Source organism: Diabrotica virgifera, chromosome 5 (assembly GCF_917563875.1).
Source record: "Diabrotica virgifera virgifera chromosome 5, PGI_DIABVI_V3a".
Classification (NCBI taxonomy): Eukaryota; Metazoa; Arthropoda; class Insecta; order Coleoptera; family Chrysomelidae; genus Diabrotica; species Diabrotica virgifera.
Genome location: NC_065447.1, coordinates 91995248 through 92017751, shown reverse-complemented (window position 1 = coordinate 92017751; position 22504 = coordinate 91995248). Strand labels below are relative to the sequence as shown.

The following is a 22504-nucleotide window of genomic DNA, read 5'->3' as shown; positions in this document are numbered from 1 at the left end:
AACGTAATAGTTAAAAGTCAACTACAAGAGCACATTAAAAAAAAAACGAAGAAAAAATATTTAATTTTTCCCATATTTTTATTGAAAAAATAAAATAATATAAAACTTTGAAACTCTAACAAAAAACGAAAAATGCAAAAACATGGAACATAGGTATTTGTAACATTATCTTCTGATCAGCAATCTCAGTTTTACTGCTTATGTTTAGACATGTTGAAAAACATGTGAACATAAAAGTATCTGTTTACTTCTGGCATCCACCTGTACGTAGATTTCAGAGCTTCCACCTTGTTTTATACCAAGGTGATTTAATATCATTTTTGTTTATTAATATGAGTATTTCGTCATTTTCAGCAGTATATCTTTCACCAGTTCGTTGCCTTAAATTGATGATTTTGTATTCACGCTTCGAAAATGGAACTGCAGTAAGTATAATTCAGTTTGGTGAATAGGTTGAAAAATCCAGAAAATCTTGCTCTTTCAATTGAAGTATGGTATAAGGCTTTCTTGTGTTTACTTTCAAAAGGACTCTTACTAACGAAAGTGGAGAAAAGTATTCAGATTTTCTCAAACTGCGTTCAATTGCACTGTGAACTGAATCGACCTATTGTATGAAGGAATATCTAGGTACTGAAAACTTCATTTGAATTTTCTTTAAACTAAACTTACTTTTTAAAATATGTACAATGACAAAACTCATAAATTTATTGCGATTTTGCGGAACACAACTATCGCTCCACAATGTAGAATCCTACAATAAAGGATAGTCTTCTACAACCCTTTTCAGAATTCTGTATAGAGCAGTGGCAATATCATTCCCAGCCCGACCATGCATTGCCTCTGATCATATCGCACAATAAACAGTCCAGTTTATGGAAAGGTTGGCTCTTATGTTATACATATTTAGCTTACTAGTATAAAAGAAATTTTTGACGTCTCGTTTTGGACATGCCAATACATTAAGTCAGAACACAGTACTGCCTTACCATTTTCAATATCCGTCTTTTGACACAATGGATTCGCCTTGTTACTGGAGCTGGCGTTTAACGTCCGTGTTTCCATTCCGTACAAGAAAATAGGCCGAACGTAGCACTTTAGCACCTTTTATCACAGGTTGAAGTCCAACTTGCGATCAATCAGAAATTTACGAAGCCTCAATAAAAGCATTTCTTTCTTGCTCTACTCTGCTCTTTATTTCAGTTTCAGGTTGGTTGCACAATTGGTTTCACAAACAACCCAAGTATTTAAACTGCCTGACGTGTTAAATTTACTCTCCAACTACATTATATCTTTGCGTTTGGGCAATTATTTCTACCTCTAATCATTGTTTTTGCCTTCTTGAGATTTATTTTCACACCCAGAACTTCACCTGCAAGAGTTAGATCATTTAAATGGAATTGAAGATGTTAAATGTTATCTACCACTATCACTATGTCGCCGACATACTTGATGTTGGTAATAAATATGTCGTTTACTTTAGTATCCTTATTTCATTCTGCCACTGCTTTTGCGAAGCCATTTTCTATATAAGTTAAACAACATTGACGAAAGATTACTTAGCCTTACTTCGATTTTAATTGAGAAATCTTCCAATGCGTTGATACTTTGGAGACGTACTGTTGCTGTCTGGTTTGGAGACAAATGTAACAAAATATGGCCCATAGGTAGGAACATCTGGAGTACCTACTTCTCACGAATTTCTCGAGAGCATTTCTATATGGTAAATTAAATGAACCACTGCCCTCCGTAGATTATCAAGGAATTTCTGTGCCAGAAAATTACCGCCTAAAACGGCTTATTGTCCTAAGACACGAATGAAGAATAACGACAATTAAGACGAATTTGGCCAATCTAGCTGCCGTATTCTATTGGAACAACTACTTGAAGTTGAAGAATATTGGCGCCCAAAGTACACAAAAAGACAACCAGGCTAAAGCAAGAAGACCTTGAAACAGTATTAGTCTGTCCTGCAAGTAGAATTTAGGTTGCAGACCCGTTCTCTGGTACTTATGAAAAAAACAAAAATTAAATATGGATTTGGTAATGCTGAATGAAACAAAAATAGAGGAACTGTCGCAAAATTGGTAAATAGCTTTATACAAATATACACAGTGGTGCCCCAAAACATCAAAATACACAAAATACAAGGGTAATTTTTATAATGAAATACAAACCTTGCGAACATATTCTTCCTCCTTTTATTAGCTAGTGATACCTTATGAATCCTAAAAGGCATCGGTAATAACTTTTATAAATCTGCTTACATTGTTTTCGATCCTTCCGACTCTTCTTAAATTCTTTCAGACTTCTCATGATTTTTCCTCGTTGTCTGCTTATTTAGATTATTTGTTGGGCCATGCTTCCCTTGGTCTTCATTTCTTTCTGCTATGGGTTCTTCTTGCTATCTTCTTGTTAAAAATCGATAGAAATAAGGTCGAAGCCTTCGAACTGTGGATCTACAGAAGATTTCTATGCATTTCCTGGACAGAACATAGAACCTACTTTTTAATTCTGGAAGACCTTCATATAAAAGACAGATTGTTATAAAAAGAAAACCATCATAACAAAATAACTAAATAATTCGGCCATAACTAAATTACTACGGCCACTTCAGTCACATAGCCAGAAGAACGGAAGCCATGGGACTATTGGTAGTAGAAGGAAACCCAGAAGGCCGAAGACCAATAAGAAATGACCAACATGATGGGCAGGCCAAATTATGACTCTGTTAAGGAAATCCTCACACGAAGCCGTCCATCTGGAACAATGGATACAACAAGCTAACAATATTTAGAGTGTTACCAAGTCCTGACAAGAGCTCAAGGAATGAGGAGGGAGGGATAGCATGTGCTTTTGTCCACTTGTGGTCAAAAGCACAAGTGGTACAAGGTAGAAAGTCGTGTCATTTATAAAATAAGGTGAAAACATACTATAGTAATACCCATAATACTTGTGGGTAAGTCTTTTAATAATTAGTTCGGTATACCTTTTGGTCCGTATCTTCTTTTTCATGTGCCTTGTCCGTTGCGGACGTTGGCTATGATCATAGCAATTTTAATTTTGTTTGCGGCGTTTCTGAATAACTCGATAGATGTTAGTCTAAGCCACTAACGTAAGTATTGAAGACACGAGTGCCTTCTTGTTCCGTATTATCAGTTGGAGTATATTATGATATGTATCATGTCTCATAATATGACCGAGGTATTCAAGTTTCCATTTCTTAGTTGTGAAAGAGATTTCTTTTTGTTTTTCCATTCGGCGCAATACCTCTACCTAGGTGGTGTGAGTCGTCCAGGATATTATGAGAATACGTCGATACACCCACATTTCGAATGCCTCCAGCTTCCTCAATAATGTTTCCGTTAGTGTCCATGCCTCTGCGCCATACAGCAAGACTGGCAATACATAGCATTTTAGTAGCCGTATTTTTAGTGGGAGAGCTATGTCGGAATGGGTGAATATATTTCTCATGTTGCTAAATGTTGCTCTGGCCTTTTCAATTCTAGATCGTAATTAGGTTGTTTGATCCCATTTCGAGTTCACGACTGTTCCAAGGTATATACAGTGATGAGCGCGCTAATAACCGGCAAAATAGCGCAAAAGATGGAAAACATAATATATTGCGAAACAAAACGAGATGAAACTAGTGGAGGTGGAAATGATCGTTATAAACGTATAAGTTAACATTACATTGCAGAGTTTCCCACCTTTAGACGTCTGTGACAGGAGTATTTTATAAAATTCTACTGTCACAGTGACAGTTGTCATACTCCTCTGATACATTTAAAGGTGGGAAACTATGTAATGTAATGTTAATTTGTACGTTTATAATGATCATTTCCTTCTCCACTAGTTCCATCTCTTTTTGTTTCGCAATGTATTATGTTTTCTATCTTTTGCGCTATTTTGCCGGTTATTAGCGCGCTCATCACTGTATATGAGTCAACGTGTTCAATTAATTAAATTTTGATTTTCAATTTTCTGGCAGGTTTTTGAGTTTTGCTGACCAGCATCCATTTTGTTTTATTTATGTTGAGGTTAAGTCCTCTTTCTTCACTCACCCTTTGTGCCCTATCCATAAGATACTGAAGTTCATCGATACTATGGGCAAGTACGTCTGTATCGTCCGCATATCGGATGTTATTTGTCAGTTCTCCATTGATTTTGATGCCTTCGTTTGCTTCATCCAGTAGTCCGTATACCTTTCGATTTTTTAGGTTTATCTTTTTTTAGAGTTAAACCGAAATAAAATTTAAAAATATTCGATCATTTAAATTTTGTGTGGGATTCTGTTCTGTCTGTATTAGGATTCGAGATGATATAGAGATGGAAAAAAGTAATGAATGCTACTGATCAAGCCACATAGTTGTGTGGTAAATAGTACGAAACCGGAATAACCAAATAAATTAGGCACTGCCAAATGGACATGGACTGTAAGAGCGTATACTTTCGTTTTTATTTTTATACAGAACTAAATCTTTTTGGACAACCACTTTTCTAACTCGTTGATTAATTCCAGTCAACAGTCTATTACGACTGGAGTACACTAAAAGCTTTCTCATCTTCGCTTGCGTTTCAGCAATCACCTTTTAAGTCGAAAGGTGCATTTGTTCGTTGTCATTTAAATAATTTAACTGGAAATGTGACATCAAGTGCACCAGCTTGAAACGTCTAAATGTTTACACTAACAGGGGATTAGTAGTTTGAATAATGAAACAAATATAAATTCCGTCTTATGACGGCAACCATTGCAAAATTGAAAACGGAATGGCTGCATTTAGATGAAATTTTCTGGTAGTGATATTATTGCTCAGAGGGATAACGCTTGTGTGTATACAGGGTGTTTCAAGAAAAGGTAACATCGTCGCAAGGATAAGTAATGTTACACATTTTTTACGATTTTGCCGAAACTACTGGCAAAATTGTAATGAAACTTTATACGAATACCTTTGTAATGGAAGCTGATACATCACATAAACTTGTTTTTATATCTGACTCTCATAGAGGAAGCAGGCTACAAGGTTCGTACCAAGTATTATTCAACATAACCTTTTTAAGGATTAATAATAGGATTATTAATCGAAAATAAACAAGAAAACTAATTAAAATTTAAAACGAGAATTAAACATCATTCAAAAAGGTCCCCTTGGCAAAACTCGATACTTACTGTGTACCATTTTCTAAATACATATTGTTTTGATTTGAAAATTATGAAGTTATAACCGATGCTGGTATAAAGTAATGCTAAACTTATTAATCTAAAAAACCGTAAGAAGAAAATTAAAATAAAGACTAAGAACATAAAATAGTATTCACTTAGATTAAGTGTTCAAAATGTCCTCTGTTTCCACGAATACACAAGTCTATCTTTTTTTATAAAGAATCCATTATTCTTCTAAATAATTGGGGATCTGCTATGTTGTCATTAAAGTGACGTTGAATTCTGTCTTCCAATTTTTACGTGAATTTGCCTCTCTAGTGTAGACGTTTTCCTTAACATATGACCAAACGGTGTAGTCCAAACGGTTAAAATCGCATGACCGAGGAGGCCAAAGAATCGGAGCTTCTGTACATTTACCAATCCATTCATTCTTCTATCAAAGTGCGATGGAGCTCCATCGTGTATAAAAAAAATAAAGATCTTGATCCTTTCAGGTAAATGTTTATTTTACCAATAATTTGTAACGCTATAAACTTTCAATCGGATAGCATGGTATAGGACAGTACGAATAGCACGAGATAAGTCGCCAAATGGACGAAGAACTATTGTCAGACGAAGAAAATGATGGTGCGATAACTTAAATAATTTAGGAGGTTAATATTGAAGAAGAAACAGGCTTTAAAGCCTACATACAAGAAGAAGAAGAAGCTATAAACTTCAACTCTGTATTAATTTATATTTAAATAATTATTTTATTCTGATTATTTTCTATTGAATTTATTATTGTCTTAACTTTCTGTTTTGTTTTACTATTTTTTTTTTCAAAATACAGTTACTTCAAAAAAATTTCATCTTTTGGATGACCCTGGATCAGAAATGAAACGATTCAAAGATGACAACAATATCATATGTAAACGACTAATGAGAACAATTATTAAAAAAGGATAAAAAACAAGTATAATATCATAACAGCATTCAAAACAACCTACACTCTGAGATCTATCCTGTCCGAAACCAAACCCGAAAACACACAAAAGGGGTACAAAAATGCATCTACAAAATACCCTGTGAATACTACAACTTTTCCGTGGGTGAAACTACAAGACCACAAAGTGTCAGGGTTAACGAGCATGAAGTATACATAAAAACAAGAAAAATTACAGAGAAAATCCCAGTGATTGGCTGTATATTTATACCATGGTTAAAAAACTTACATAGAAGTAAAACACTTTGGTTTGTATAATGGTATATATAATTTTTATTAACCCGGGAGCAGTCGCGCTCATTCCTGTAACGTGAACAGTCGCGTGTTAGATTTTATCTCATAATACGAATTTAAATACGAATTTACAACAAATTTTTATTTTATATTATTTTTATTTACTTGCTATGTTAGAAATATTATATCTAACAATTATTAAAGCTAATTGGCTCTCCTCAAAGCCATAAATTCTTCAAAAAGAAGAAAAAAATAATACCTACGCATTAAGTACTACACCCTTCCTCGAGGCACTTACGAATTTTTTTTAAAATTGTAAAATTTTTCATCAAGTTATCGCGAAAAAGGAGAAAATGTTAGATTTTATCTTACGGCGCGACTGCTCCCGGTTTAAAAAATAAAAAAAAATCATCCAAATGGATTATAAAAACATCAGAACGTTTTTGATCTAGTCAGATCATCTTCAGTAACATTCTGAGAATTAATTTAAACTAGCCCACTAGTTGATATATAGCCTTCAAAATTATATACTTATTTCTTAAATTGTACTATTGTAGTAGGTACGACACAATGTCAATGTTAATAGATTTTGATATTAGTACTCGAAAGCAGCATGGCTTCCCTGCTCGAAAAAACTGAAAGGGTACTGTAATTCGGCCTGCGTCACTCACTTTGACAAGTACCCTTTCAGTTTTTCGAGCAGGGAAGCCATGCTGCTTTCGAGTACTAATATCAAAATCTATTAACATCGACATTGTGTCGTACTGCAATAGTAATTTTGAAGGATACGTATCAACTAGTGGACTTGTTTCAATTACTACTCAGAATGTCACTGAAGATGATCTGACTAGATCGAAAACGTTCTGATGTTTTTATATTTCATTTGAATGGCCTTTTTAAAAATGTTTAATAAAAATTATATAGAGGTGCAGAATGGAAACCTTCTATGTATGTCAAAAACCTCAGTTTTTCAGGAGGAAGAAATAACTCTCTAAAATAGCTTCTGAGCCAATTGTTTCATAGCAATTGATTTCGTAATACAATTAGAAATGTATACTACAACGAAAAGTAATTTTGTAAAAAACTTTTCATTAACTTTAGAGTAATTTGACATAGATGGTTTGGCATCAAAATATTGCTGAAAATACTGACATAAGAGGTTTCCATTCTGCAACATCGTTATACCATTATTTATTTATAAAAAGCGAAGTTTTGACTTCTATGTAAGTTAAAAAAAAAACTTCGAGCCAGAAATACAGATACGCCTGGGACAAGGAGCACAGAGTACAATGGAAAGATGTATCAATAATCATGAAAGAAACACATATGAAAAAGAGAAAAGTCAAAGAAGCTGCCCTCATCCTACTCAGCGCAGAATTATGTGTAGCAACCCCATCAGCAGATTACAGCACGCCTTGGATACCAATACTAAAAGTAGAAGTCAATAACAAGAACACACCAACAACAGCCGATTGAAGAGCAGACCATCAAAAATCTTATAGGTACCCAATACATATGCAACACAAAAGACAACCGTGAACGAAAAATTAAATTTTTAATTTAATTAAATAATTTGTTTTATATACAAAGACTATTGTTAAATTTAAATTTGATAATGGAATGTAATTTTAATTTTAAATTTGATTTTTCCTGCAATGACATTTCCGATACAGATCAAATTAACACAAAATAACACTCAAAAAACTAACAAAATATCTCTAGGGCAATAACATCATTTCAAACAATGTTTTCAACCACAGATTGCTACTGTCCATAGGATCCAGACCATAATTTTCATTTGTTTGAAAAGTACAAGTACACACATAATTTGATAAATTCGAAAGTTATAAGTCAGACAAAAGTATTGAAAGCTGTTTGTAATACGTGCAGTAAATCTTTATTATCTCCAAAACTCTATCGACTCGGTGACAACAAAGAGCATTAAAATACCCTTATAATAATTAAGCAGCACTCGTACGTACGCCCCTGCCATAACAACCCATCTTGTTCATACAGAAGGTCCTTATGACTTCCGAGTTTACTTCTTGGCGTAAACAATATCTGATTTAGTTAATCCCAACATCAAAACAAGATTGCTAAACATAACAGGATCTGTTCTCTTAAGCAGTACAAACAAGATACAACACAGGGCCACGTGTGCGGTGGATCGAAGACAGTTGTGGCGTTAATCGATTTAGAGTAAAAATAATCAAGGCGAATTTATACTCAGAAGAAGTAAGATTGTGGAGGAATGAGGCAAAATTCTTTAGATTATGTCGAGTAATTATCATAAAACTTTAAATTTAATGCAATAATCGAATCTTAAAATCATGCTTTATTTATGACGCTATATTACAAATATCAAATAAAATACAGAAAAATAAAGCATCAGATTCTGAAGGCATACACAATACGTATTGGTATTACAACGCTGGCTGCTATCAAGGACTTGTTATATTATTATGTTATGTGTTTTGTGTTAATTTATTTATTTATTTAAATTCTCAATGTAAGTGCCTACACCCTGTAATTATTAATTCATTATTTTCTGAACATACACTATCATACAATAGCTTAAACAAACCCCATCCTTTCTCAGATCACCTTTAATATTCTCCAGTTTTTTAACCAATATTTTAATTTGACATTCTCTTTATCTAATTAATTTTCTTATAATTCTCTACATTTCATAGATTTCCTAGTGTCAGGCACCTACAATGATACAAACTAACTGACATGCCTTAGTCTTTTGACCGGGAACAATATAAACTTGCAACTTATTCATATTTGTCTTTTTCCTTACTTCGACCTTTGCCCATAGCTCAAAAACACCTAAGAGCAAAGACCTTTACAATCGTACAAGTGCTTACAATAAGTCAATTTACACCTTAGCTGCATTTATTAACATTCCCAACCGAACGTTGTCTTTCTCATTACTAATACATCTGTCTCTGTTTCACATCACATATCTGCCTTCAGGATCCATTCCAATTCACTGTGTTTTGACCTACGACGCATGTCCGCTCACCCAGCCCCTCATCTAGCTATCCTATTAGCATAATCTGGACGTTTAAACATGTTATCGATAAACTTACAAAGCATACCTTGTAACGGCATGAAAGTAGATCAAAATTATAAGGGTTTTTAAAAAAATTTTAGTCACTTTCTGTCACTTGCTGTTGCGTTTAGTAAATTTCAATTTCCGACTTATCATCGATTTATTTCGTATGCTTTAAATGATGACGCACGGGTAAAGATTCAGGGACTCAACTGTATAAAACAGACATTCTGAAAGGTGTAGTACCAATGATAATAATTGTTTAAAACTAAAGAAACCATACGTCGTTGTCATGGCATATACATAGAGTAATTAAAATCGATCCTGTGCTCCATTCATATGTTGAGAGACATAAGTAGACTTCGTTCAAGAAGAATCCCTCTAAATTCTGCAAAAATACTAATTGAGAGGAATTTCAAGGTAACCGACTGTTCGTGAGAAGATTGTGAGAAGAATGCACCGCCTGACAGCCAGAATATGCCATGTATTACAAGCAAACCAAAGAGTTTCGACAAACTAAGACGAATCTGGGCTACACTGAACAGAATAAGAACAAACTGGGGCAGGTGCTCCAACTCACTTTTCAGATGATGAAAAATACCCTCTCCAAATTGCAATTGCGATGCTGCAAGACAAACGATTAAACATCTAGTGGAAGAATGTCCGATCCGTCTGATTTCTTTGTGGCGACCAAGGTCTCAATTAAATATATCTGTCAACTAAATTTGTGTTTATAAAAATTAATTATTCTTATTTACTGTTTGTAATGTATTGCCCTCTTCACTTATACACAAAAATTTAACAGTGGCGTAGCCATACGCTAAATAAATAAATAAATAAATAAAAAAAGTTACTTACTACTATATTCGTCCTAAGCAATAGGAATCGTCGTCTTAGGAGGTAACCTGGAAATAAAACACTCACTTATTATATTATCACAACTAACAACCCTTAATTATTATTTTTTAAAGAATACCGAATACTTCGATACCGAACTAACCGTTAAAGGCTGCGCTACCTCGCAGTCAGCACCTTCAGTTTCCGCACTCGAACTGCCGTCAGCACATCTCTCACGTTTCCTACTTCTTTGGTTGGAGAAACGTTTCATACTCACGTGCTTACCAATGTGATAAATGTCATTAATTAATAATTCCTTTTGCAAGTTCAAGGTTGATGTGGGTGGGTCACCGGTTGTAGCATTCTTTTGTTTGTCAGGAAACTGGATATAATATAGCGGCAATAGACATTAATAGCGTGCCTGATTTATTTATAACAATGTTGGGCTCATGAATTATGCGAGATGAATTTTTTATTTTGATCTGATTTTTATTGTTGTTGGATTATGTATGGTAGGTAGATAATATCGAAAGTTGTTTTGCAAAGATTATGAATACTTAACTGGGAAAAATGCAAAGATGTTGTAATACGAAACTGTTAAGTAGAAGGGAAAATAAAATATAGGTAATTGAAATGAAGAGAAAGTTTCTCTGGATTTATGAAAATTTAGAAATATGAAAATCGCTTTTTGCTATATTTTACTACTATGCTGTTTAATTATTTATGGATTATTGCCTTGGTAACCATAACAAAAATTTTGTTAGCTCAAGTTTATAGTACCTATATTTTTAATATTTTTTTTTTTTTTTTATTTATTTACGCTGTAACCACAGGGGTTATTAGCGATCTAAAAAATATAACAAAAGTAAAGTTAATAAAAATTACAATAGGTGATACAGTCCAGAGTCTTTAAGATAATTTATTGTGTTTTTAACATTCATGTTTACTCCTAAGGCTTCCTTTATATTCATTGGGATGGTATACTTCTTTCTTATTGTTTCATATGTTTTGCACTCAGTTAATATATGTTTCACGGAGAGTGTTGTTTCACAGTTTTCACACATAGGCGGCACAGTTCGCGTAAAGAGATGTTTGTGTGTTAGGTTGCTGTGTCCCAGCCGTAAACGTGTTATTTTCACTTGGTCGGGTCTGTTCGCTATTATTTGCGGCCACGGTTTCACTGATTGTTTGATTTCCTTGAGTTTATTTTGCGACGCACTCCATTTATTTTGCCACGCACTAAACACTTTATATTTTATTTCTGACTTCAGGTCATCGGAAGAAACCTCGTTAATAAGGATGGAGTCCTGGCTGAGGGATGCTGAACGGGCTAGTAGATCTACTTCCTCATTTCCTTGTATACCTGAGTGTGATGGGACAAACATAAAGTCGACAGTGATCTTATTTTTATTTAGGATCGCTATTTCTGATTGGATATGTAAGGCAATTGGATTATTGGTGTAAAGACGTTTGATAATGTTAAGTGAGCTGAGTGAATCGGTTATTATGAGAGACGGGGATTGTTTCGACTCTTTTATGTGGATCAGTGCTTGTAATATTGCATACAACTCTGCAGTGAATGACGACGTAATAGGCTTGAATTTAAATTTTAATGATGTGTTGGGTGTGAGGATGGCTGCACCAACACCGTCTGATGATTTGGATGCGTCAGTGTATATCTTGTAGTGATTTTTAAAGGTTTCCATTTCTTTTAAGAATGATTGTTTGATTAGGTCTGTTATGGTCTCACTTTTTTTGTATATACTAAGGTTAGTATTAATTTTGGGAATTGGTATTAACCAGGGTGGAGAAGTTGGGAAATTTGTTGGGATAATTTCAGGAAATTGAAGATGTAGGTCATGAAGGTTTCTCCTAATTCTTTCGTAAAATGGTGGATCTAATCTTGTTGCAGAGAAAGTGCCTTGAAATCGATCTGTGAATGTATTGGTATAAGTAGGGTGTTCTTTATTACTGGCTATTTTAGAAGCATATGAGAGAGAAAGATATTTGCATCGTAAACTTAGGGGTGGTTCTCCTGTTAAGCATTGTAAACTTTCAACTGGTGTCGTTCGAAACGCACCTGTAGCTATTCGTAGAGCCGCGTTTTGAACAGTTTCTAAGGTTTTCAATACTGACATTTTGCTTGATGAATAAACTATCGTACTATAGTCGAGTTTGGATCTGACTAAAGATTTATATACGTGTAATAGTGTATTTTGATCTGCTCCCCAGTTTTTGCTGGAAATAGTTTTCATAACATTTAATCCTGCTTGGCATGATTTTTTAAGTTCTTCTGTATGTTTTTTCCATGATAACTTTTGATCGAAAACCATACCTAAAAATCGGACATTATTTGTGAAACTAAGGGTTTGGTTATATAGCTTCAGATGCGGAGTTCGAGTGTTACGTTTTCTTGTGAATAGAATACATTTAGTTTTTGTCGGTGAGAATTGTAATCCGATAGACCTAGACCATGTTTCTAACTGATTGATTGTTTGTTGTAAATGTTTTTGTATAGATGTAGAGTTTTTTCCTTTGGCAAATAAAACTAAGTCATCAGCGTATAGTCTTCCTTTGACAATTGGTGAGCATTGTTGAAGTATATCGTTTATGGCTATTAGGAAAAGGGTTGAGCTTATAACTGATCCTTGTGGTACTCCGTTCTTTTGAACTTTTTTATCTGAGTTAACGTTGTCTGATCGAACTATGAAGCTGCGAGATTGAAGAAAATTTGATATAAATTTTAACATATTTCCTCTGATATTCCAATTATGCAATTTCGTTATGATATTGAATCGACACACAGTATCGTAAGCTTTATTAATATCAAAGAAGACTGCGATACAATCTTGCTTATTTGCAAATGCTTCATGTAGGCCTGACTCTAAGTCTATTAAGTTGTCTACAGTGGATCGATTTTGCCTAAATCCGCTTTGCTGTGGGATAAGAAGTTTTTGTTGTTCTAAATACCATCTCAGTCTTTTATTTATCATTTTCTCTAGCACTTTACATATAATATTGGTTAAAGATATTGGTCGATATGATTCTGGTGATGTCCGGGATTTATCAAGTTTGAGAAGAGGTAGTATTATTGCTTCGGACCAGGTTGAAGGGAAAACCTGGTTACTCCAGATTGAATTATAAAGGTCTAATAATAAATTGTTCCCATTGTCTGGAAGATGTAGTAGAAATGCTAGGGGAATACCGTCTGGTCCCGGGCTTGCATCTTTCGAAGAGTTTAAGGCTTCGGCAAGTTCTATTAAGGAAAAAGGAACGTTAAGGTTGTGAATCTCATGTTCGTCAAATCCCAGTATGTTTTTTTCTACGTTGTTTTTATGCATTTTGAAATCGTCAGTATAATTTTCATCACTGGAATTTAACTCGTATTGGTCTGCTAACATATCTACGATTTCTTTTCTATCTCTAATTATTTTGTTATTTTTTGCTAGAAAAGGAATTTTATATGGTTGGCTTTTACCAGAGATTTTTCTTAAGTTTCTCCAAACTGTACTTATTGTTGAAGAGGTATTTAGAGATGAGATGAATTTTTTCCAGGATTCTTTTCTATTCTTTTTTAGAATGTATCTTGCCTCAGCTCGTCGTTTTTTGTATTCCGTTGTGTTTTCGTCTGTTTTGTGACGCTTTAGTTTATTGAAAGCTTTCTTATACTCTCTCGTAGCTTGGCTGCATTCAGGTGTCCACCATGGAAGAGGCTTATGTTTCTTTAATATTTTTGTTTTTCCTACATATGTCATGGCGGCATTAGTGATCATTTGTAAAAATGTACTTAAAAATTTGTCTATGTCGTTTGATGATGTGAAGTTGGTTTGGTTAATGTCCTGTTCAATTTGTTTGGTAAAGTTAGTCCAATCAGCGTTTTTAATATTCCACTTTATGATAGATGACTCAATATTTATTGTGCTCTGATGTGTTAAAGAAATTATAATGGGGTAGTGGTCACTACCGTATAAATAGGGTAGTACGTCCCATGTTAATGTGGTGGACAAAATTGGGTCACACAGAGAAATATCAATTGCCGATGTTGTGCCATTTTGGATGTTGAATCTGGTTGGTCTTCCGTCGTTAAGTAGATTCAGATTTTGGGATGTTATTATGTCTTCTATAATACGACCTTTCGAGTTGAGTTTTATGGAGCCCCACATCGGATTGTGGCCGTTAAGATCTCCGACGATAATTCTAGGTGAAGGAATTTGTTCCATAATAGCTATTAAATCTTCTTGGGATATGGATTGATTTGGTGGGATATACATATTACATATATAAATCTTTTGAGGTATATTTATTGAGATAGCTATTAATTCAATATTATTTGAAGTCACTGTTAACTGTGTGCTCATGAATTTTTCATCTACGTAAATTGCTACTCCTCCACTGGCAATATTTTGGTTTAATCTGTTTTTGTAGAAACATGAATAATTACGAAAGTTATATACGTGGCTTGAATTTTTGAAATTTGTTTCCTGTAGGCAGATAATAGATGGGTGGGTTTCAGAGATAATATGTTTAAGTTTTTCGAAATGGGTATAGAACCCATTTAAGTTCCATTGAAGTAGAGAAGTGAATTTAATTATTCTTTAGAAGAGCTTATAGACGAGTCGGAGTCTTCTCCCGAGAATGAAGTTTTTAAACCAATGTATTTGCCAAGTTTTTTCCTTAATCTGGTGCTTTTGTTTTTCATTCTTTTGTCGGTATAATATGGATGTAATTCTGTTAGAAACTTTATACGTGCCTGAGAGTCATCTGAGTATAATTTTGTTATGCTGATTATGTCTTTTGCTCCTTGTATATTTTCGAATAAATCCACTACTTGATCAAAGTTTAACAATTGTGTTTCGCTTTTTTCTAGATATTCTCGAACTGGTTCTAAAAACGTTTTAAGATTTGTTATCTCATCTGTTAAGTTTTTGTCGTCAGTTTTGGTTTTTTTCATTAATTGAAGTTTAGGTTTTTCGAATTCGTCTTCGGCGGGTGGCGATGTTGCATCTTCTAAGGTTCTTTTTCCTGTTGTTTTATCCGAAGTTATCTGGGGTTCGTGAGTATTCATCTGTGTATTTTTGTTTAGAGGTAAGTTTTGACTTGCTTCGGGTGAGATTGATTTTTGTTTTTGGATATTATAGGATGACTCAGACGATGTAGGTGTTGCGATTGTAGTGTTGACTGAAGACGTGGTTAAATGTATGGATGTATTTTGTAGTGGTGGTTGTTGGGTTGTGTTTATTGATAAATGCGGGATGGCTTCTGTTTGCGATGTGGTTTGAGAAGACATGGTAGGTGTGGAGGGAATGGTATTTGAAATTGTGGGAGTATTTTGCGGATTATCTTGTTGAGTATGATTTATTGGTAAAGTTTGTTTCATCTCTGTTTGCACTGCATTATCATTGTAAGGATGGCTATGAGATGAAATATTTGGACAATTAGCTGCCTGGTGTCCAGTTAATTTGCATTTGAAACATGTATCGTTTTGGGCTATAAATATGCGGTATGATGTTTGTTCTAACTCGACAAAAAAAGATTCAGGTAATACAAAGTTGTCTGGCAGAGGTGAAATGAAAATTTGTCGTCGGAAGCTTAGAATGTGACTGAAAGCAGGATTGGTTGCTCCTATTCTTAGGTATGATATGTCTGATAGAGGATTTAGACCTAGTTTTATTAATTCGTCTTTAATTAAGTTCGAAGGTATACTTGGACATACACCGGACAGAATTAAGCGGACTGATGGAGTTATTAATCTTCTTGCTTCTAGTATATTTCCATTTACTTTTATCTTCTTTGTTTCTGTTAGGAATTTGTCTACTAAGTTTTTAGATGATAGATATATGCATATTCTACCGTTTGATATACGGGATGCGAAAATTATATTTCTTGGTTCTATATGCTGACTCAATCCTTCAAGATAGTCATTGATTGTACAATTATCTAGAGTGTTAAATAAAATGGCTTGATCTCTGTCTGGAGTTAATATATTGCGTGGTTGGCTAACTGCTTTTGAATATGATGCAATTTGTTGTGGTTGACTGGAAGATGACATCTTTTAAATTTATTTAAAATCCAACTCCGGTGCTGTCTCACAGCTTTCGCTGTGACACCCGTTCATGGAATTGGATAATGTAGAGATAATTGTCGTGATTTATTGAAATATTCAATCCAAATAGACACAAATAATAAATTTCATCTACTTACAATTAAAATATTCCGTATACAAATCACTTTCACTAGTACTTTTATATTATAGTACTTTTTATTTTAATTACTTTTAAGTATGTTTCAGTAATTACTATTTAACTAGCTCGATAACCAAAAACACTTGTTCATCGGTAGCTGTCTAAACATCGAATCCCTATTTTTAATATTGTTACGGCACGTTTGTAAGTTTCTCTTTCGTCGTGTTTTCTATTTAGTCCATGTTTTCCCATTTGCTTTGCTATTGTTTTTCTTTTTCAATTTCCAGTGTTTTATCGTTTTTTTTTATTTTTACAGTGTTTGCGTTTCTTTGCGTAGGGAATGGAGGGTATATAAACGTGCCTTAAAAACCTCTCTAGTACATTGTTTCACGGTTTTTGCTCCAAATTTTAAAGAACCGCTTGGATTGACATGAAATCTGGCATAGACATAGGTAACATGTCAAAGCAGAAAAGTGATATTGTTCCGATGTGTGCTTTTGCCCTGGGGTGAGTTTCACTCTTCCTCGGGGGTGAAAAAATATACGTTTAAAATAAGTCCGGAAATGGATAAACTGACTAATTCTAAGTAACATTTGTTGTACAGCATTTGTTACTAAGTTAATACTTTTCGAGATATTTGCGAGTAAATATATTCATTTTTCAACATGAAAAAACACGTATTTAGTCTGTTTTGTGCAAATAACTCAAAAAGTATTTTACCGAAAAAGATTCTTAGCAAAAATTTAGCTTCTAAAAATGTGAAAAAACGATGTATCTCTGAAATGTCTAGAACCAGTAGAAGCAAAGTTGTCGCTAATGGAAAATAGGTTCATATCCACCAAATTTCAAAGGGAATACTTCAACGTGAAATAACCAAAAAATGATGCATTTTTGGGCAAAAATTTGAAACAGTAGCCCCACTTCCGTCTATTTTAACGTTTTTTCTTTCAGATCCTTTATTTTTTTGGAGAATTCATCGCAATAACACCTTATACAGTTTTTGTTGACGAATCTGGCTACCTTTACAGTATCTCTATTTTTATGTTTACCTTTAATATGACCTCCTTGTTACAGTTATGTTATCAACATTAATATCACAAGAGAGTGGGAATATATTGAAAATAATGCGACAAATATTTAAGAACTTGTTGCCTGACCTTGCCTATTCCTATTGCCGGATGGAAACAAGTTTAAGAACAAATTGGAGTAATATTCTCTTATTTATTCTTACTGTCGTGTGATATTCGTAAGATTATTTTTTAATACTTAGTACTACACACTTACATACAAAATTCAAGTCTTTGTAAAAAACATTCAATGATATTTATCATAATTAATTTTTTTCAACTTGTCAAAGTGAACAGCACACTTTAGCAAATATTCAGACGAAGATATCAATAAAATGTTATTGAAATTATTTATAAAACTACAGTTTTATTCATGAAATAATCTTACCAAATTACACTCGCGAGCTTACAATTGCCGATATGTATTTTCATCGGGGCAATTTGACATTAGATGCAGAACTAAAAGTCTATTATGGTTCATTTTCTTAACCTTTAACTACCCGCGCATCAAGTTATAACATAACTACACACGTGGCGTACTTTATACGCCATTAGAAAATACACTTAAAAACAGCGGATTTGTTTTTTTTTTAAATGCACTTAGTTGTTTGTTATAAACCTTATTCGGCATCAGTGAATACTTGGAGTTCCTTCTCAATACGCCAATTGGGATTAATAAATGGAATCATGGAATAACTGGATTTCATGATAAATAAAATTACTAATAAAAAAATTTTTGAAATGTGATTTTTTACAGGAGAAAAAGTATTGTTTATAAAGAAAAATATACTTTTTGCCATAATGACTAAAAAACAATTGAAATATATACTTATATTACTACTTATATTAATATAATCGTGTCGTATATTGTCCACCACCGGAAACAACAAATAATAAACTGTAAATTATGATCTTCCCGGAACGCCGATTATAACGAAACGAAAACCAAATTGTAAAGCACATTCCAGTGATAGGTTAGAGACACAAACAAGGTCGAAAATTAAATTTTTAAATATATTTGCAGTAGAATTCTTATATCTGGCGTACAAAATACGCCAGCGCGTGTAGTTAAAGGTTAAATGTGACAATTGTCAAAACTAGAAAACCCGTTGTAATTAAACAGAAACAAAATACTTAAAAATGATTCCCAGTATAATAATTTAAGTAGATTATTCCCGGTAGAATAATAATAATCTGATTGAACAGAAGTAAACATTGATCAAAAATCTTACTATGTACGCGATTGGAAATTAAAATTATTAAAATTAATTAGAATAACATACTCTAGCTTAATTTTTTTGGATTGTAAGGATTTTTGTTTTAAAACTTAAGGGATATCATTAAAAATTAACAAAAAATGTAGATTATGTAATTTACATAAATTGAATTATTTGCTCGATTCGTCTTCTTCTTGCAGTACCGTCTCCTATCGGAGGTTGGCTACTATCACAGCAATCTTAACTTTGTTGGCTGCAGCTCTGAACAACTGTATTGAACTGCACCCATACCACTCCCTTAAATTTCCCAACCAGGAAATCCTCATCCGTCCCACATTTCTCCTTTCCGAGATTTTCCCTTGGGTTATGAGTCTTAGCAGAGAGTACTTTTCTCCTCTCATTATGCGGCCTAGATACTCCAGTTTTTTCGTTTGTACGGCTTTTATGACATCGCATTCCTTCCCCATCTTCAGCACAACATCTTGATTTGTTACTCTTTCTGTTCATGGTATTTTCCACATTCTCCTGTAACACCACATCTCGAATACCTCAATGTTTAGATTCTTCTACTAAATATTATTATGCATTACTAAAGGTTAAACAATTATTAAAAAAAAAACATTTTCACGTTTTAATTTCATGCCACTGATGTTTAAATTTTGCTTAATTCTTTTAACTTTAAAATAACATAAATCTTTTTCTCTGCAATACTGAATCCTTGCGTGACCAAACTGGGTAATCAAGTTATACTAAAGTTCTCTTTTGTAGTACAATTTCGTTCAAACTTTGGTTTACTATACTATGCTTTAGTTGATCCTTGAAAATACTTCAATAAACATAGTTTCCTAAAAATATAAAGAATGTGTAATTAACTTTTGTAATAAAAAAGGACTTTGTGGGTTGATCTAGTTTCCAGAATTGACCTTCGGACTTAAAAGATGGCAGGACTAAAATAAGTCGATAACTGAAGGAATCCGTTGTGTGACAGAAAAAGAGAAGAAGAGATTTTTCCACATAATGGAAAAATAACGCTTAACAAGGTATTTTTACTTCCTAAGACCTAGGTTTTCACCCCACGTGACAGCAAGTAGAGACGGAAGTCGATATTTGAACCCTTCGTGTAACTTTGTGTCGTTTGATAAACGATTTGACTAATTTTTTGTTGTTTTTTCCAAACTTTTTGTCATAACTTTTAATCGGAAATGACATCAAAACCGGAAATAAGCTCGAAATCAATACGCAGTGACTGATATACCACATGTAGGTACTATGTATTCATAGTACCTACATAATACCACATGTAGGAACTTGCTGTTACACCTTTTTAACCGGAAGTGACATAAAACAGAAAGTACATTTTTATTCTCGCCTTGCTAAGGCGCGTCGAGTAATATACCGCTTGTACTATTTCGGCAACTTTAAAACAGTATTTCGGGTTGGAATTCGAAGAATTGGAAATCCGAGATTAAATATCTCACCTTATTACTATCCTTGAGTTATGATCTCTCACTCGAAACCTGATTTCTGATTCTATCAGTATCTAATAACGTGGGAGCTATATTCGAGGACAGACAGACGGGAGGACAGACGAACACGAAACCGACAGTATACATTTGTTCTCGTCTTAATAAGTTATAAGCTATAAGATCCCACAACAAATGCTTAAGGGGATAGGTACGAACTTTCGGCTTCAATGCTATTTAAATGGGATTCATTTTTTTCGAATCCTGGAAAACTAATAAGTATTTTTGAAAAATTTAAACGCAGGATGAAAAATTACGTTATTACCGAGGGCCGTTATTATAAATTACCGTTATTATTATTAATATATTTTAATAAGTTACAGGGGTAAAAAACTAAGAGAAAATTTGGTGTGATATTTAATTTCAATTACCTCATTCAAAAGAAACTTTTTATTTATTCTAAGGGACTTTCGGATCTCGGTAATAAAGTAATATTTCATTCTGCGTTTAAATTTCTCAAAAATACTTATTAGTTTTCTCAGGATTCGAAAAAAAAAAATGATTACATTTAAAATACATTGAAAATTTTGACAGACGTCAAAATTTTGCATTTTGTTCCTTTCTCCATAAGAAAAATCCTAAATGTGAACAGATCCATAGCTGAACGCTTCCTGTTTAGAGAGTTGAAGCAAGTTAGAGTACTGGAAACGATAGAAGAAAAAGAAGAAGCCACCCAAACCAGACCATGCGATAGATAGATAGATATTAGGGTATGATGGGTTCCATAAATGAAAGCACACAAGAAGTAAACAAAAAGTGTTAGCGAAAATATAAAGAAGACTGGATAATATGGTAGCTCTATTAAAAAAAATCATCAGGCACATTTCAAGGAATCACGTATAAAACAATTGGATATTTAATTTCAGACATCCCCTCCAAAAGAAAATATAAAAAGCGCAAAAAACAGCCTAAGCCAAAATATATAAAAATAAAAATAAAACAACACAACCCAACAAAAAAATTTACATACAAAAAATAAAAAAAAAGGAGTCGGAGAGGCCCAGATACTTGAAAGCAGAGACTCAGCGCCCGAGCAAGTAACAACAAATCGGCAAGTCAGTTAAAACGTTAGCGGAACTAAAGGGCCTCACGCTGACTTGCATTATTTGGTAAAAAAATCATATTTATGAGGCCTTTTTGCCGGGAACCTCATATTGCAAGCCTTGTGATGAAAGTATGCTCCCATAGCTCATCAGCGTTGTGTGGGTCCTTATGTATATCCTTCATGACTCCTTGTTCTTAGAGATTTATCATCTCCAGTAAACTGTTTAAATTAACAGTAAAATATCCATAAGTAAACTTTGAAATAGCAATTGTATAGGTCTGGATCCCGCGTATGAAAAAAAATTTGTTAATAGCTTAAGGGTGTCTAGTCAGACAAACTTTGATATATGGGAACACTGGAACAGGGGAAGTTTTAATTGTGGAACAGGTTAAAAATTTGGAACGGTCAGACCACGAAAACGTCACATGTATTTTGTCCGACAGAACTTCCAATTGATTTTTTACCCTTTCATTAAACTCTCATGCAAAAATCAGACTGCTATTTATCACCTGTCATAATTCCTGTCATTTGACATATTCTACGTGTTCCACTCATTATAATTCCCATTTGGTGATAAATAGCGGCCTCATTTTTGCATGAGAGTTTAATGAAAGAGTAACAAATCAATTGGAAGTTCTGTCGGACAAAATACATGTGACGTTTTCGTGGTCTGACCGTAAATTTTTAACCTGTTCTACAATTAAAACTTTCCCTGTTCCAGTGTTCCTATATATCAAAGTTTGTCCGACTAAATACCCTTAAGCTATTAAAAAATTTTCAGCTTGCTATTAATCAACTTTTTTTCATAAGCGGGATCCAGACCTAGTATAAAAGGGTATAAATTATTTATAATTATTTTTAATGTATTTATTGTTGTTCTGAAGCTATTTTCTTGTGGCATTTTTTACAATGTTAACTATTTAGAATGGTAAATAAGCCACAATATTATTAAAAAATGATTTTTATTAACGTTTCGACGATATAAATGACTCAAATTAAATAAATTATTAGAAGAATTTTTTTACTAAGCAACAACATTTTTGTTTATAATAATAGTATTTTGTATTTTGACAACGGCACCCGATTTGGGCGTCGAAACGTTAATAAAAATCATTTTTTAATAGTATTTATTGTATTATTTACAACATCGTGAAAATTTAAATACATTCTAAATTATTTTTAATACAATTTATCA

General features: G+C 33.4%; 1 protein-coding gene across 1 annotated transcript in view; it reads right to left on the bottom strand.

Moving 5' to 3' along the window:
• The window catches only part of LOC114339971 (uncharacterized), a 1137809-nt gene that overhangs the window by 552824 nt on the left and 562481 nt on the right, over positions 1–22504 (bottom strand). The window contains exon 6 of the mRNA XM_050651968.1: positions 10297–10343. The gene's annotated coding sequence lies outside the window, so the exon portion shown is untranslated. The remainder of the gene's footprint in view (positions 1–10296; positions 10344–22504) is intronic.